The sequence below is a fragment of the Sorex araneus genome, chromosome X, assembly GCF_027595985.1.
Source record: "Sorex araneus isolate mSorAra2 chromosome X, mSorAra2.pri, whole genome shotgun sequence".
Classification (NCBI taxonomy): Eukaryota; Metazoa; Chordata; class Mammalia; order Eulipotyphla; family Soricidae; genus Sorex; species Sorex araneus.
The window spans coordinates 332,604,920-332,620,343 of NC_073313.1; the positions used below are offsets into that span (position 1 = coordinate 332,604,920).

Consider the following 15,424-nt stretch of genomic DNA (forward strand, 5'->3'; position numbering starts at 1 on the left):
TATGGTAAAAATAAAATGGAATTGAGAACACTGGAGAGCTCAGGGGGTTAGAGCACATTCCTGACATACACAGGGTCCCAAGTCTGCTCCCCAGCATGCATAACCCTCAATACCACTAAGTAACCCTCAATGCTTGCCCTTAGGATCCCTAGGCATCACTGGGTGTAGCTCTGGACACCTTGAGCACCACTGCACACAAATAGCATCACAGGGCAACTAAACTGTTAGGTCTACACAGTATAAGTACTGAACCTTTTTAGGTTTATACAGCCAGAATGTATATTACCAGAGTGGTCCCTGGGTCCAATGAGCACTGCTTGGAAATCTCCCCCCATAAAAAAAAAGATTTAAAGCATCAAGAGGGAAATATGCAAGAATACACAGTGATAGGATACTGAGGAAGGAAATCTCTTCCAGGCTGCCAACCAAAAAGACCACGAGCCAACAAAAAGTTAAGGGAGAGAAGCCGAGTGAGATAATGCCCTTTTCCCCTCCCCCACCCCCTTCCCCCTTCTCTGAGAGAATCACTGTGATGAGTTGTGATACTCCAGAGTAGGTGATCAGGGCTTAAGGGTGGAGAGCAGCAGAAGAGCACCTGTCTTGCATATGTGAGGGCTCAATTCCTAGCACCCCCCCAAAAAAAAAATTTAAAAACAAAAACAGCAGTGTGATCAGGTCTCTCTCCAAGATGATGCCGCCATGAAACTGTCCCTTTCTATTCAGTTGTAAGTTGTGATGTATGGTATAGCTAAACTTTTCAAAAGTAAACAAGACTCGGGTAGTCTACAGACAAGGATTCTACAGAGTAAAGAAAGTCAGAAATGGAAAGCTTAAAAACAACTGCCAGAAGAAGCCGGGTGACTCCCCCAAATTGTCACAGACACATTTCTGACACCACATGGGAAAGAATGGGAAAGAAGGGAAAATAAATTCCTGATGTTATGTAGAGAAGTGGAGCTGGGGAGAGATCTACTGAAATGACCAGTCTGTAATCAGATACCAACTGAGCGAAGTCCTGCAGGACATGAAGAAAAGTCAGAGAGAGAAAAAAAAAACTGTGGTCCACTGTGCAGGGGAAAAAAAATAAAGAAAAGAAAAGGAAAAAGAGGCCAATCCAGCACCTCAACCCCAGCAATAACAGTAGCTGATAGCCCACATGAAGATGGAGAGTTGACAACAATGATAACAGAAAAAGTGCGCAACCAGCAGAGCACTGGCCTAGAACTACCTCCAGGTATTTGGCCTACCACGGTCTGTTTCCTTGCCTGAAAACACTAATAATGACATATATTGGTTTTGGAGAGCACCTGTAACAAAAACTAAAAACTGGGTAGATTTTTTTTATTCAAAGGGGATGTGGACACCTGGTGGTGCCTGGGGGGCTGTGGGGTGTGGTGGACTGAACCCAGGCATCCTATATGCAACACATGCAAGCGCCAAATTGGGTAGTTTTAAACAACAGAATTTGTTTCATAATTCTGGAGACAAGAAATCTGGAAGTCAGCAGAGCTATTTCCTATTCCTGCAATTTCCAGCTTCTTGATGGCCATAAGTAATCCTTGCCATTTCTTAGCTGCGATAGTATTAAGTCTCAGTCCCTATTTTCACATGGCCATCTTCCATGTGGGTCTCCCTCTGCTTTTAAGAGTACCAGTCAGGTGATTTTAATCCAGCATGATTTCAATTTACTTGACTTCCTCTTATTTTTCTTAAAATTTTTTTCTAGGGTCACAGCAGCTAAGGTACTTGCCTGCAATGTGGCCAAACTTGATTTGATCCCCACCCCATATGGTCCCTTGAGCACAGCCAAGAGTAACTCTAGTGCAGAGCCAGGAGTAACCCCTGACCACAACTTTTCCTCCTCCAGCATGTAAATGACCTAGCTCCACAACTAATCGCAAAAGATGTCAAGCCGCTGAATCATCCCAGATAGATTAATCTCTGGGCTGAGAAGTCAGAATGGAGACAAACAGGTGCCCCTCCCTTCTGGATAGGCCCCACCCACATCCAACATCCTCCAGTATATAGACACCCCAGCTCCACAAATGAACCTTCACAAGCTGCTAAGCAGCCAAGCGACACTCCAAGTGTCCCAGTACTGACAGCTGAGTAGGAGTTGCAGAGAAGCTCACCAAGCTCAATTAGTGAAAACACAGAAGGCTCGAGTAGCACCAACCAGCTCAGTAAATTCCCATGACTTTAGTAACAACACTGTGAGATAAAACAACTATCACAAATTGACCTTCATTGATTTATTGATAATTTTATTTGCCACGTTGTTGTAACAAGCAATTGAAGTAAATCTGTTCATGACTACTGAAAGGGTAGGCTTGGGCTGGTAAGGAACCTGGGGACATTGGTGGAGAGAAGATCACATCAGTGGTAGAATTGGTGTTGAACACTGAATGCCTGAAACAACTGTATTATAAACAACTTTGTAAATTACAGTGCAAAAAAATTACAGTGTGGGAAAAAAACACTTGGGGGAGGGAGGGCAGAGCAATAGTATAGCGGGTAGGATATTTGCCTTACATGCACCAACCAAGGTTCGATTCCCAGGATCCCATATGGTTTCCCAAGCAATGCCAGGAAAAATTCCTGAGTGCAGAGCCAGGAATAACCCCTGAGCATCACTGGGTGTGACTCAACAAGCCAAGTGGCAGGTATGGTTGGTGTGGCAGGGTGGCTGGGGCCATACCTAGTGGTGTTCAGTGTTTTCTCCTGGCAGACTAGGGTGATCATATAGAGTGCCGTGAATCAAACCCAGGTTAACCGTGTACACAGCAAATACCCTACCAGCTGTAACTCTCTCTGTTCCAAGAACTAAGAATTTTTCATTGTAAATTAACAATGCCAACCCCCGCCTTAATCCCCAAGTTAGGATCGACTTAGGAAGAACCTCAAGAACCAATGGAGAAGCCAAAAGAGCCAACACAACAGTTTCAGCACAGTGTCAATCTATGAGTTCTAATCTCAAACTTCTTTACATATCCATCCCTAATCTTAATAACCCAAAGACTTCGACTTCTGACTGAGTCAAACATTTAATTCATTCCACAAAATGTCAGTTATCTCTAGGTTATATTTTCAGGAGAAAGATTAAAGGCTCCTGTTCTCATTCCTTCTTCAATAAATGGGCCTGGGACACCACTCAACTGAAAGAAACAGAGTCAAATGTCAACTGCTACCTTTATATCAAAATTAATTCCAGATGGGTCAAAGACTTAAAGATTTAAATCTTTTTAAAAAAACACACATAGTTATTATTTTTTATGATTTTGAGGTAGAGCAGCATGCTTTTTTCTAAACACTGGCATAGGAGGGGGAAAAAGCTGTAAGAGATTATTTTGACTTCCTAAAAATGTAAAACCTCCAGACACAGGAGAAAATTACATAAACAAAGCTGAAAGACAAATTACTGAGTGATTCTTAAGTCCAGAGTTATGAACAATTCTGCACTCTATGTAATAATCAGCATATTAACTCTAAGAAAATATTACTGGGGGCGAGGAAAATATCTCAAAGTGTAATGCACATGGCTCTGTATGCTGGTTCAATCCCTGGCAACACATGGTTCCCCAAAACACCATTGGGAGTTACTTCTAAGCAGTCCTGACCATAAGATAAGGTCTAAAAATCAAAAAAGAAAACATTACTGGGGCTAGAAGATAGTATAGAGGAGAGGGCAATTGATTTGCACATGGCTGACCCAAATTCAATCCCCAACATCCCATATGGTCCCCTGAACACTTCCAGGAGTGATTTCCTGAGTACAGAGCCAGCAGTAACTCCTGAGCATCACCAAGTATGGTGCAAAAAAAAAAAAAAAAGGCCAAAAGAAAACATTACTGTGAAAATGTAAATGCTAAGTGCTACAAAGGAAAATGAGAATGCCCAAAACACAGCTGTAAAGATGTACAACTTTTACTATCCAAAGAAATGTAAATGGAATCAATTATTGAGAATCAAGTCTCAGCTATTACTCAAAGCATTTTATTTGGTCTGATTTATTTTTCATGAACAGGCACTCTCATTCCCATTAGCAAAAATGAAATTGAAAGACAGATAATTAAATGACTTACCCACAACTACATAGTAAGTGGCAGAATCAGAATTCAAATTCCAACAGGCTGGATCCAAAGTCTTATTTTTAAACTACCTTGTTGTGGTGACAAGACCACATTTCAACTGTCAGGTGGAAAAAAAAAATACCTCAGTGTTACAGATGATGTGGAAAAGCGGGCAATCTTGTAAATAGTAGAAGTGAACATTCTTTTTTTTTTTTGCTTTTTTTTTTTTGGGGGGGGTCACACCCAGCAATGCACAGGGGTTACTCCTGGTTCTACACTCAGGAATTACCCCTGGCGGTGCTCAGGGGACCATATGGGATGCTGGGATTCGAACCTGGGTCAGCCTGGGTTGGCCGCGTGCAAGGCAAGCGCCCTACCCGCTGTGCTATTGCTCCAGCCCCGAAGTGAACATTCTTAAATACAATATTTCTCTATGAATCAACATTTTAAATGTACCTATTCTTTAATTCGGCTATTTTATTTCTTGAAATGCATTCTAAGAAAATTAGCAGTCTATTAAAAAGAAAAAATACACAGACCAGGATGCTTATCACAAAACGGGTAACAGCAAAAATTCTGCAGATAAAAACTTTAGGGGCCAGAGTAATAGTACAGTGGGTAGGGTGTTTGCCTTGCATGCAGTAAATCTAGGTTTGATCCCTGGCATCCCATAGGATGCCCCAAGCATTGTCAGGAGTGATTCTGGAGAGCAGAGGAGCACTGTTAGGTACAATGCAAAAACAAAACAAAACCAAAAATGTCATTTTTGTTTTGGGGTCACAACCATAAATGCATTATGGTATATATACTTTGAAACATAATTCAGCCATTTAGTATATATATTTGCTGGCAAGAAAAGATATCTTTAGCAACCAAACAATAAAAGATTTTATCACACACACAAAATTAGAAACAAAATGTGGGGCTGGAGCAATAACACAGTGGGTAGGGCGTTTGCCTTGCACTCGGCTGACCCAGGTTCAAATCCCAGCATCCCATATGGTCCCCTGAGCACTGCCAGGAGTAACTCCTGAGTGCAGAGCCAGGAGTAACCCCTGTGCATCGCCAGGTGTGACTCCCCCAAAAAAGAAAAAAAAAAGTGAGCTGGTGAGTGTGTAACTTGTTTGTGGCTATCAATCAACATATACTTCTATCAAGACATCATGTTGTATGTTTTTAAACTTATACAATATTACATGCACATCAATATATCTCAACAATGATACTGAAATTTTTTTTTTACAAGATTACAGAATGAAGGGCAAAGAGATTGCACAGCGGGTATGGTAACTGCCTTGCACACAGCAAACCTGGATTCAATCCCAGCATCCCATAAGGTGCCCTCAGCCTGCCAGGAGTGAATCCTAAGTGCAGAACCAGAAATAACCCCTGAACAGCAATGGGTGAAAAAAAATTAAAATATTACAGAATATTATTAGAGAAGAAATTACTTAAAAGATTCCAGTGAGGGGCCAGAGTGATAGTACAGTGAGTAGGGCATTTGCCTTGCACATGACTGACTCGGCTCAATTCCCAATATCCCAAAAAGTCCCCCAAGCACTGCCAGGAGTAATTCCTGAGTGTAGAGCCAGAAGTAAGCCCTAGGAATCACCAGGTGCGACCAAAAAAGCCAAAACTGAAAAATGAATTAATTTTTAAAATAAAGCATTCCACTGAGGGGGCTGGCATGATAGCACAGTGGATAGGGCACTTGCTTTATATGTGGTCAACCTGAGTTCAATCCCCAGCATCCCATATGGTCCCCTGAGCACTGCCAGGAGCGAACGCTGAGCATACAGCCAGGAGCAATCCCTAAACATCACCAGGTGTGCTCCCCCCCAAAAAAATTTTTATTTAATGCAGTATTCTACTGAGGGACTGGAGCAACAGTACAATGGGTAGGACATTTGTCTTGCATACAGCCAACCCAGGTTTGATTCCCATCACTGTCCTTGGGCCCTGCCAGGACTGATCCCTGAGTACAGAGCCAGGAGTAAGCTTTGAGTACAACCAAAAATAAAAGTACTCTATTGGTTTGAAATTACTTGTGCGTAAATTCTTATGCTTTAAATGAAAGAGAAAACAGTATGACAGTTTGATGATACCAAATAAGGGCCTGGTATGAGAGCAGACAAGTGGAACAGTGATATTTGTTTTTTCTCACCCACACTCATCCTTCTCCCCACACCTACATTGTTCAGAAAGAATTTAAGGACAGAAAATCCACGTAGTCCTACAAGTTCTTTAACCTCATCTTCCCTCATCCTTCTTCCTCCTCTTACTAGAAACCAGATCAGTAACAGCGTGAGAGGATAAAAACTCAGCATCAGGGTAAGCTGACTAAATTTAATAAAGATAGAGGGAACCCCCACAATCATAATTCAGTAGACAGGAAACAGATCCTGGGAGGCACATTTCCACCCTAGAGATCTGCAAGATTTGAAGCAACACTATCTGATTCAGGTTCCCTAATCCATCTCCTACTAAATCCCAAGCGCCTTACAATGTAGCCAAGAGCAAGACTGACTCATTTACAGAGCTATGATATAACAAGCTACAGCCGGTCAAAGCTCTGCATCTTGTCATGAATACCTACATTTTCTTAAGAACAAGAAAATGACAGACTTGAGTCTTTGTGGCTCCTACCTCATTACTGCACCCTTCCTCCATTACTGCACCTGACAAGCTATCCTGAGTTAACTCATGCCCCGCTCCACACATACCCATTGTCTTGTCACGATTACCCCAGAGATTCACACAAATCCCCATCAAGATTTTCAATACTAAGTCCCCAATAAGAAAACTGCACAAGATGACCAAATATACTATTTTGAAATATTTTCTTTTTGGGTTTTGTTTTTTGTTGGGGATGGAGGGTTAGTTTGGGGTCAAACCTGGCTATGCACAGAACTTACTCCTGGCTCTGCACTCAGGGATCATTCCTGGTAGGTGCTCCATACCATACAGGCTGCCAAGAACCAAGCTTGGGCTGGATATGTTGCAAACTACTATCTCCCCAGCCCTAAGTCTGAAATATTTTCAGTCAAATAATGTGAAGCTCTTTTTGGTTTTTGTTTGGGGACAACAACCAGCAGTGCTCTGGGGTTACTCCTGGCTCTGCATTCAGGGATCACTCCTAGCAGCGCTTGGGAGACCATATTGGGTAAAGAGGATCAAACCTGGGTTGGCTGCATGCAAGCCAAGTGGCTTACCTGCTGTACTATCTCTCCAGCCTCAAATAATATGGAACTTTGTGTAACCTTAAAAACAGGGTACAGATAAATTTGCTCTCAACTGTAGCATATCAGACATTTTTCCCCCTTCACTTTGTTTTTTCTTATAGTTGGGAAACATGGTTATAATTGTATTACCAATTATGGGACTGATGTACAGCTACTACACCCACCACTACCAAAGTGCCCAAGATCCTCCACCACTGTCCCTGTATCATCTCTAGTTCACATCTTCATTTCCCAGTACTACTTGATAATGTTTTGTAATGCAAGGCCAATGGTTTGTCATCATTCAATACTAATCCCTTGTTTATATCTATATACTCCAGATAAGTGAGGTATATGTAAAGTATTTGTATATATTTCTGCCTCTGACTTGGTTGTATTTATTTATTTGTCTCACCTGGCTGTGCTCAGGGCTTACTCCTAGCTCTGTGCTCAGAAATCACTGCTGGCAGTGCTAGGGGGATCACATGGGATGCCAGGGATTGAACCCAGGTAGGTAGCACATAAGGCAAATGCCCAACCCATTATACTATCGCTCTGACCCCTAACTCCAACTTAATTAAGAGAATATAATACCCTCTACTTCCATCCATATTGCAGCAAACTGCAAGATTTCATCATTTCTTATTGCTATATATATTCTCTTGTGTATATCACAACTTTATTCATTTGTCTGTTGTTAACATCTACATTGTTTCTATATCCTGGCAATTGTACTAAGTGCTACAATGGACCCTGTTGAGTATGTATCTTTTCAAATTAATGATTTTTGTGTTTAAGAGGTAGATGTCAAGAAGTCGACTCACTGGATTACATGGGAGCTCTTTCATTTTTGGAGCTATATCCATACTGTTTTCCACAGAGACTAAACCAGATGACATTGCTACCAACAGTTAATGAGGTTCCTTTTTCACATTTTTTGAGGGGAGGAAAGTATATGGTTCTGGGTCACACCCAGCAGTGTACAAGGGCTAATCCTCACTCTGTGCTCAGGGTCTTTTGTGGAGGTGCTTAGGGGACTACACTGGATTGGCTGCAAGCAAGACAAGTACCTTAGCGCCCTGTACTCTAGCTTTGCGATTATACTTTACATCTGAGCATAAAGTACAAGAATGATTGGCAACTTCCCAAAGATGGAATCCATGTGGTTATCCCCTATTTCTTTAGCCTGGGGGTAGGGCAGCCTCAAGAGAGGAAGAGGACCTAGAGAAAAATTTGTTACAAACTTTTTCAAAATATTTCTCCCATACTGTCATTTCTGGGATAGCTACCATATATCAAGAAAGGTGGTAAATGTTTTCATATACAATCAAAAAATGTCAAATCAGTTTTGTCAAACATCCTATGAGCAACAAATTTAAGAAGAATAAGGCACATAAAGATCCTGCTGCCCTGCTGACAGTTGAATATCAGCCTTGAATTTGGAAGGAATCTAAGTATCTTCTCAGGACTGTAAAAGGAAAGTCTCATAAGACACCATCAGGCCTCAGCATTAAGGACCCATTCCAGTTTCTGCTGTCCTTCAACAGGGAAAGCATGCATGCATGCACACTGTGTGTGCACACATGCATGCACACACGCACACACATGATCTCTCAATTTCTCTCCCATCATCCACCTTGTAAGAGGGAAAACAGTAGCTCTTTCACAGAAGCCCCCCACATCCCACCCTTTTCTTAGCAGTGTTAGGGATCAAACTTAAAGCTTTCCATATAAAGGACATTGAGTCACGTCCTCTGTCTCTCCACCTTTCTTATCTCTGTTGAATATATAACTACTGCACAATTTATATTATGCTCATCACTACAGGTGATCATCTAAGTCATAACTCGTGCTTTAAAGAATTCACTCCACTTGGAAAGAGACAAAATCAACAGAGGAAATGTTAAGAAAAGAGAATGCCTGAGTGCTCAAAGGAGGTAAGATGATATGCAGGATACCCTTTCAGTAACAGTATTACAAACCACAGTGCCTAAAAGGAAAGTTAAAAGAGAGGAAGAGAGAGAAAAGTGTCTACCATTGAGGCAGGCTGTGGGGGCAGGCAGGAGTGAAACTGGGGATATTGGTGGCAGGAAATGTACACTGGTGAAGGGATGGGTGTTGGGACATTAAATGACTGAAGACTGATCACAAAAACTTTGTAACTGTATCTCATGGTGATTCAATTAAAGAAATATATCTCTAAAATGTGAAAGAAGCTGCCGCCAAGATGTGATCCCGGGGGCTGCACGTGTGTGCGGCCTCTCCACAGCTGCACGAGCGTGACTCCAGACGCCAGCTAAATTTTTTGGCATGGGCAGCTCCTCGCAGAATGTCTCCAGACTGAGAACTAAGCTTCGGCCCAATGCCCGCCCAGGAGGGGAAAGGTATTTCTCTCTCTCGCTTCTCCCTTGCCGGGAGTGAAGGTTGTGGTGACGGCCATATTACAAGCTTGCAATGATCCAATATCTGGAAGAAATCTCCCTGGACTTAGTTGCTAAAGTACAGAAAGTCAAAACCTCGTATCTCTTCACAACAGGTCTGATTAGTGGGGTACTCCTAACAATATTAGTGAGGTTTGTGTTGAAATATTGAATGTAACCAAAGTAAATAGAAAGTAAAGTGAAATTTATCAGTTACATGGCGGGGGTGAGGTTGCGGGGGGCGGGATGGGAGGTGTACTGTGTTTTTTTGTTTGTTTGTTTGTTTGTTTGTTTTTGGTGGTGGGATATGGGCACTGGTGGAGGGATGGTTGTTTTAGCATTGTATAACTGAGACTTAAGCCTGAAAGCATTGTAATTTTCCACATGGTGATTCAATAAAATAAAATTCTTAAATTAAAAAAAAAAGTGAAAAAAAGAAAGGGAACATCAAATTTTTAATACAGGAAGAAACAAAATACTGGAGGGAGGGGGAAGGGAGGTGTTTGTTTTTGTGCCACATCTGGCTATGTCCAGGTCTTACTCCTGGCTTTACACTCGGGGATCACTCATAGCGGGTTTGAGGGACCTTATAGAATGCCAGGGATCAGTCATGTTGAAGACAAGTGTCTTAACAGCTTTACTATCTGTCTGGCTCCCAAAATGCTGTTAAGACAAATAGAGGGATAGGCCAAGTAATACAAATGGTAGGAAATCTTAATGTAAAAAAGTACATTAATTTTAAAAAACAATTTCCTTATTCCATTCCATTCTTAGTAGGTGTTTCACATCAAGAGAAAATTTAAATTAAAAATGTAAAGTCGGGGGCTGGAGTGATAGCACAGCAGGTAGGGCGTTTGCCTTGCATGCGGCCGACCCGGGTTCGAATCCCAGCATCTCATATGGTCCCCTGAGCACCGCCAGGGGTGATTCCTGAGTGCATGAGCCAGGAATGACCCCTGTGCATTGCCGGGTGTGACCCAAAAAGCAAAAAATAAATAAAAAATAAAAATGTAAAGTAGGGCCAGAGAGGAGAGTATAGGGTACAGGCATTTGCCTTGCACCCAGCTAACCCCCATTCAGATCCCTAGTACCATATATGACCAGGGTCATTTCAGAGCAAAGAGCAAGTAATGGTCCTTGAGTATTATTGAGTGTGGCCCAACACAGAAAAACAGAAAAAATTCAAGATATGAAGTTGGGAATCTGGGGTCAGAGAGATAGTATAAAATTGGGATACTTGTCCTGGATTAGACTGAGTAAACTCAGTTCAATTCCCAGTATGGTCCCCCCAAAGATTGCCAAGAGTGATCCCTGAGCATAGAGCCAGGAGTAGCTCCTGAACTATGTAATGTGTGTGAACCCAAACATACATATATATATATATATATATATATATATATATAAATTTTTGAAAAAGATAAAGTTGGGAATCACTCTCAGAACACATACACATAAAGATCTTTCACTTTGATTTAGAGTAGATACAACTATGAGGCTGAAGCAATAATACAGCAGGTAAGACACTTGCCATGCTCATGGACAACTTGAGTTTTATTCCTGGTACCCCAAATTATCCCCCAATCTCCCAGGAATGATCCCTGAGTACAGAGTAAGTCCAGGGCCAGGGCACTGACAGGTGTGACCCTAAAACCAAAAATTAAAAAATAGGTATAATTTTAACACCCTCAACACCATATGGTAACATTTAGATTTAACTCCCTAGGATGATGCTTACAGAATAAAGTAAAACATAGTATTTTTAATTAAACAATCCAAAACATGGGCCAGAAAGACAGTACAGTGGCAAGTAAGGCTCTTGCCTTCCACATAACTAACCCAAGTCTGATTCCTGGCACCCCAGATGTTCCCCCGAGTCTACCAGGAGTGATCCCTGAGTGCAGAGCCAAGAATAAGTCCTGAGCACAGCCCAGGGGTGGTCTCAAATACAAAACAAAATACAAATAAATAAATAACAGTTCTGGGGGCCACACATGGAAATGCTCAAAGGTCACTCCTGCTGCGTCTGGTGCGCAGGGAAGCATGTAGTGCCAGCAGCCGAATACCAGGCTACTGCCCACAAAGGATGCACTCAAGAACTCTGAGTCATCTTCCCATCCTGAAGTAAAATCCTTTTAAAAAGACCATACAGGGAGTCAGAGCCATAGTACAGTGGGTAAGGTACTTGCCTTGCATACAGCCAAACCAGGTTGGAGCCCCAGCATCCTATATGGTCCCCCAAGCACTGTAAGGAATAATCCTTGAGTGTAGAACAGCAGTAACCCCTGAGCTTCGTTGGGTGTGGTCCACAAACAAAAAAAAGTGAAAAAAAGACTATACAAGACTGGTGAGATAGCTCAGATGCTAGAGCGCATCCTTCACATGTGGAATACCTGGAGTCTATCTTTGGCACCACGTGGTCTCTTAGCACTGTTGGAAGCAACCCATGCACCAATTTGGGAGTAGCCCTGAATACTTCTAAGTGTAGCAAAAACAAAATAAATAAATAAATAAAACGGAGAAAGAGAAAACTTGAGGTTTTTTTTGGGGGGGAGGATTTTTATTTGGGGGATGAGGGGCATACACAGCAGTGCTCTGGGCTTACTTCTGGCTCTGTGCTCAGATATAACTTCTGATGGCGTCCAGGGGACCATATGTGGTATCAGGAACCAAACCCTACTCAACCACAAGGGCAGCACCTTATCTCATATATTATCTCTCTAGCCCGAGATTTGTTTACAGGAGGATAAAGAAAGTGTATGGAGGATGACTATTATGAGAAAGGAGAGCTAGGAGACCAAATGAAAATGACCTATACTACTAGAGGGTAAACATAAACAAAAAACAGGTACCCTAGAGACAAATCGTTAGTGCAACCAGCAGCCCTCAAGGCCAACATTTTAGAGCACAAAGTCCTCTGTAAATCCCAGAGATAATGACATGCCATGGAGACCTCTACCTCATACAGGATCTGCTCCTACTCTGATAACAAGATGAGATGCCAGGACATATCCACTGTCTCCACTGAACATCAGGTACCTAACATGCTTAGGACCTTAGGGCCCAAATAAAGGGTTCAAATCTCCTTCCCTATTCCTTAGGAGCCAGCTGAGTCCTCTAAATTAGTCTCCTCAAATATGATGACCAGTGTCAGAATAACTTAGCAAGCCAATCAAAAATAATATTCTTAGTTACCACTCTTTACCTAGAAAGCAGGGGTCTGTGTTTTACTGACATAACCAGTTCTGTCTCCACTCCTCTTGTTCTCATGGGTAATTCTGATTCAGAAAAGCTCCAAAACCATAACTCTAAAACAGGGCTAACAGAAGAAGGCCATCAATGAAGCTGACTAACAACATCAAAATGAAACTATGTAGAGTTAAAAGTCCAGTTGGGTATGGGGTTATCTAGAAAGAGGAGTCAAATGGATTATTAAATCTGAAGGCCCAAAAACGAGAAAATAGAAGGGAGGAGACAAGAGTGCCAGACCTAGGGGCCGGAGTGATAGCACAGCAGGTAGAGTGTCTACCTTGCATGCGGCTGATCCGGGTTCAATCCCAGCATCTCATATGCTCCCCTGAACACTGAAAGGAGTAACTGCTGAGTAGAGAGCCAGGAGAAACCCCTGAGCATTGCCAAAAAGGGGAAAAAAAAAAAAAAAGAATGCCAGACAGAAAGAAGTCAAAAGCAGTCAAGCAAACATGAAGATTTCTTGGAAAGAATCATTAACAATGGTCATAGTCATTGGCTGATTTAAGTTGTTTCCCCAGGGGAATCCTAAGAGGAGAACACAGACACCAAACCTCACAAAGACACCAAACTTCACACAGGCCAGATAACCAGGCCTTAGATTACCCAATATAATCACGCCATCTAACCTCTAAAAAAGAACACCCCTTCCTTGGTAAGTCATATTTCTACCCTCATCCCATGATTTTTCCTCATCCCCTACCATGATGCCAACTACTGTGAAGTCTGCAGGAAAATTCCAGACTATATAGAAAAATATACCAAATATCTGTAAAGGCTAATGACTAATATTACTCACCAAGACTCTCTACTTGGTACATCAAAGCCCCACTAATGCTGCCATAAACTCAAGGATCACTCCCCCAAAACAAAAGCCAAGGTTAAGGAGGGTTTACTAGTAAGTCTTTTAAACCTTCAAAGAGGATCTTCTTCCTACCCTTTGCAGGCTCTTCCAGAAAGTCAAAGAAAGAAGAATTCTTCTGAACAGTTTCTATGAGGCTAACATTACCCTGACATCAAAAGCAGACAGACACATTATTAAAAAAGAAAATAACAGACCAAATCCTTGATAAACACTGATGCAAATATGCTCAACAAAATCTTAATGAATTGAATTTAACAATACATTAAAATAATTATATAGAAGTTAGAGAGATAGTACACGGGTTTAGGCATTTGCCTTGCACATAACTAACCCTGATTCAAACCCTAGCACTGTAGATGGTCCCCCAAACACTGTCAGAAATGATCCCGGAGGGATCACTATCATGAGATATCTTTGAGCATAAAGCTAGGAGAAATTCTAAGCACTACCAGGTCTGGCCCAAAACAACAACAAAAATTTAATTAAAATAAAAATTAAATTATTTAAAAATTAAAGAATCATACACTAAAGATAAAGGATTTATACAGGATACAAGGATGGGTCAATAAAACTAAAGAGAAAGTACAGCAGGTAGAATACCTGCACGTGGCTGTCCTGGGTTCAATCCCTGGAACGCCATACAGTCCCCAGAACTCACCAGGAGTAATTCCTGAGTGCAGAACCAAGAGTAACCCCTGAAAACCACAAGGTGTGGCCCAAAAACAAAAAAAAAAAAAAAAAGAGAGAGAGAGAGAGAGAGAGAGAGAAGAAGAAGAAAAAGAAGGAAGGATGGTCAATATATGCAAGTCAATGTGCTAAATCGTACCAATAGAAGGAAAAGTAAAAATCACACGACCAGAACTAGAGAGATAGCTCCAAGGGCTAGTGGACATGTATTGCATGCAGAAGCTCCAGGTTTGATTCCAAGCACTGCATGGTCCCCTAAGCATTAAACAATGAATAGTCCCTAAGCATCAGAGATGTAGCCCTAAACAAAATAAAAATTATAATGATTATTTCAATATATGCACAAAAAGTGTTTAACAAGATCCAAGACCCATGGGAATAGAAGAATTTACTTCAATATAGTAAAGGCCATATATCATAAACCTATTGCTATTATTACACTCGATGACAAAAACTGAAAGGCCTTTCTCCAATAGCAGGCGCAAGACAAGGAGGTTCACTCTCATCACTACTGAAAGTCTACCATAGCAATAAGGCATGAAAGAAATTAATGGGAAACACTAGAAGTTAAACAATCACTATTCACAGATGACATAGTAGTACTACATACAAAAAACCCTAAGGACTACCAAAAAACTTATGGAAATAATAAACTTATGCAGTAAAGAAGCAGGACACAAAATCAACATAGAGAAATCTTGTATTTTTGTATACAAACAGAAGAGAGAAAGAACTAGGCTGGAAAGACAGCACAATAGGCTGATCACATGCTTTGCGTGCAAAAATCCTGGGCTAAATTCTCAGTACTGCCTGGTAACTCAAGTACAACCAGGAGTGACTCTTGAGCACAAAACTGGGAATAGCCTCTGAGCACCAGAGTGCAGACTAAAATCCAAACAAAGACTGCATGCAGCC

At 41.5% G+C, this 15,424-nt stretch overlaps 1 long non-coding RNA gene across 7 annotated transcripts in view; it reads right to left on the bottom strand.

The window, feature by feature from the left end:
- LOC129400079 (uncharacterized) overlaps nt 1-15,424 on the bottom strand; it is a 77,479-nt gene that overhangs the window by 23,730 nt on the left and 38,325 nt on the right. For 5 of the 7 annotated variants that reach the window (XR_008627418.1, XR_008627417.1, XR_008627420.1 and 2 more), the window contains one exon: nt 4,083-4,188. The exons of the other annotated variants lie outside the window; for them this stretch is intronic. This is a non-coding gene — a long non-coding RNA (uncharacterized LOC129400079). The remainder of the gene's footprint in view (nt 1-4,082; nt 4,189-15,424) is intronic. 7 annotated transcript variants of the gene reach the window in all.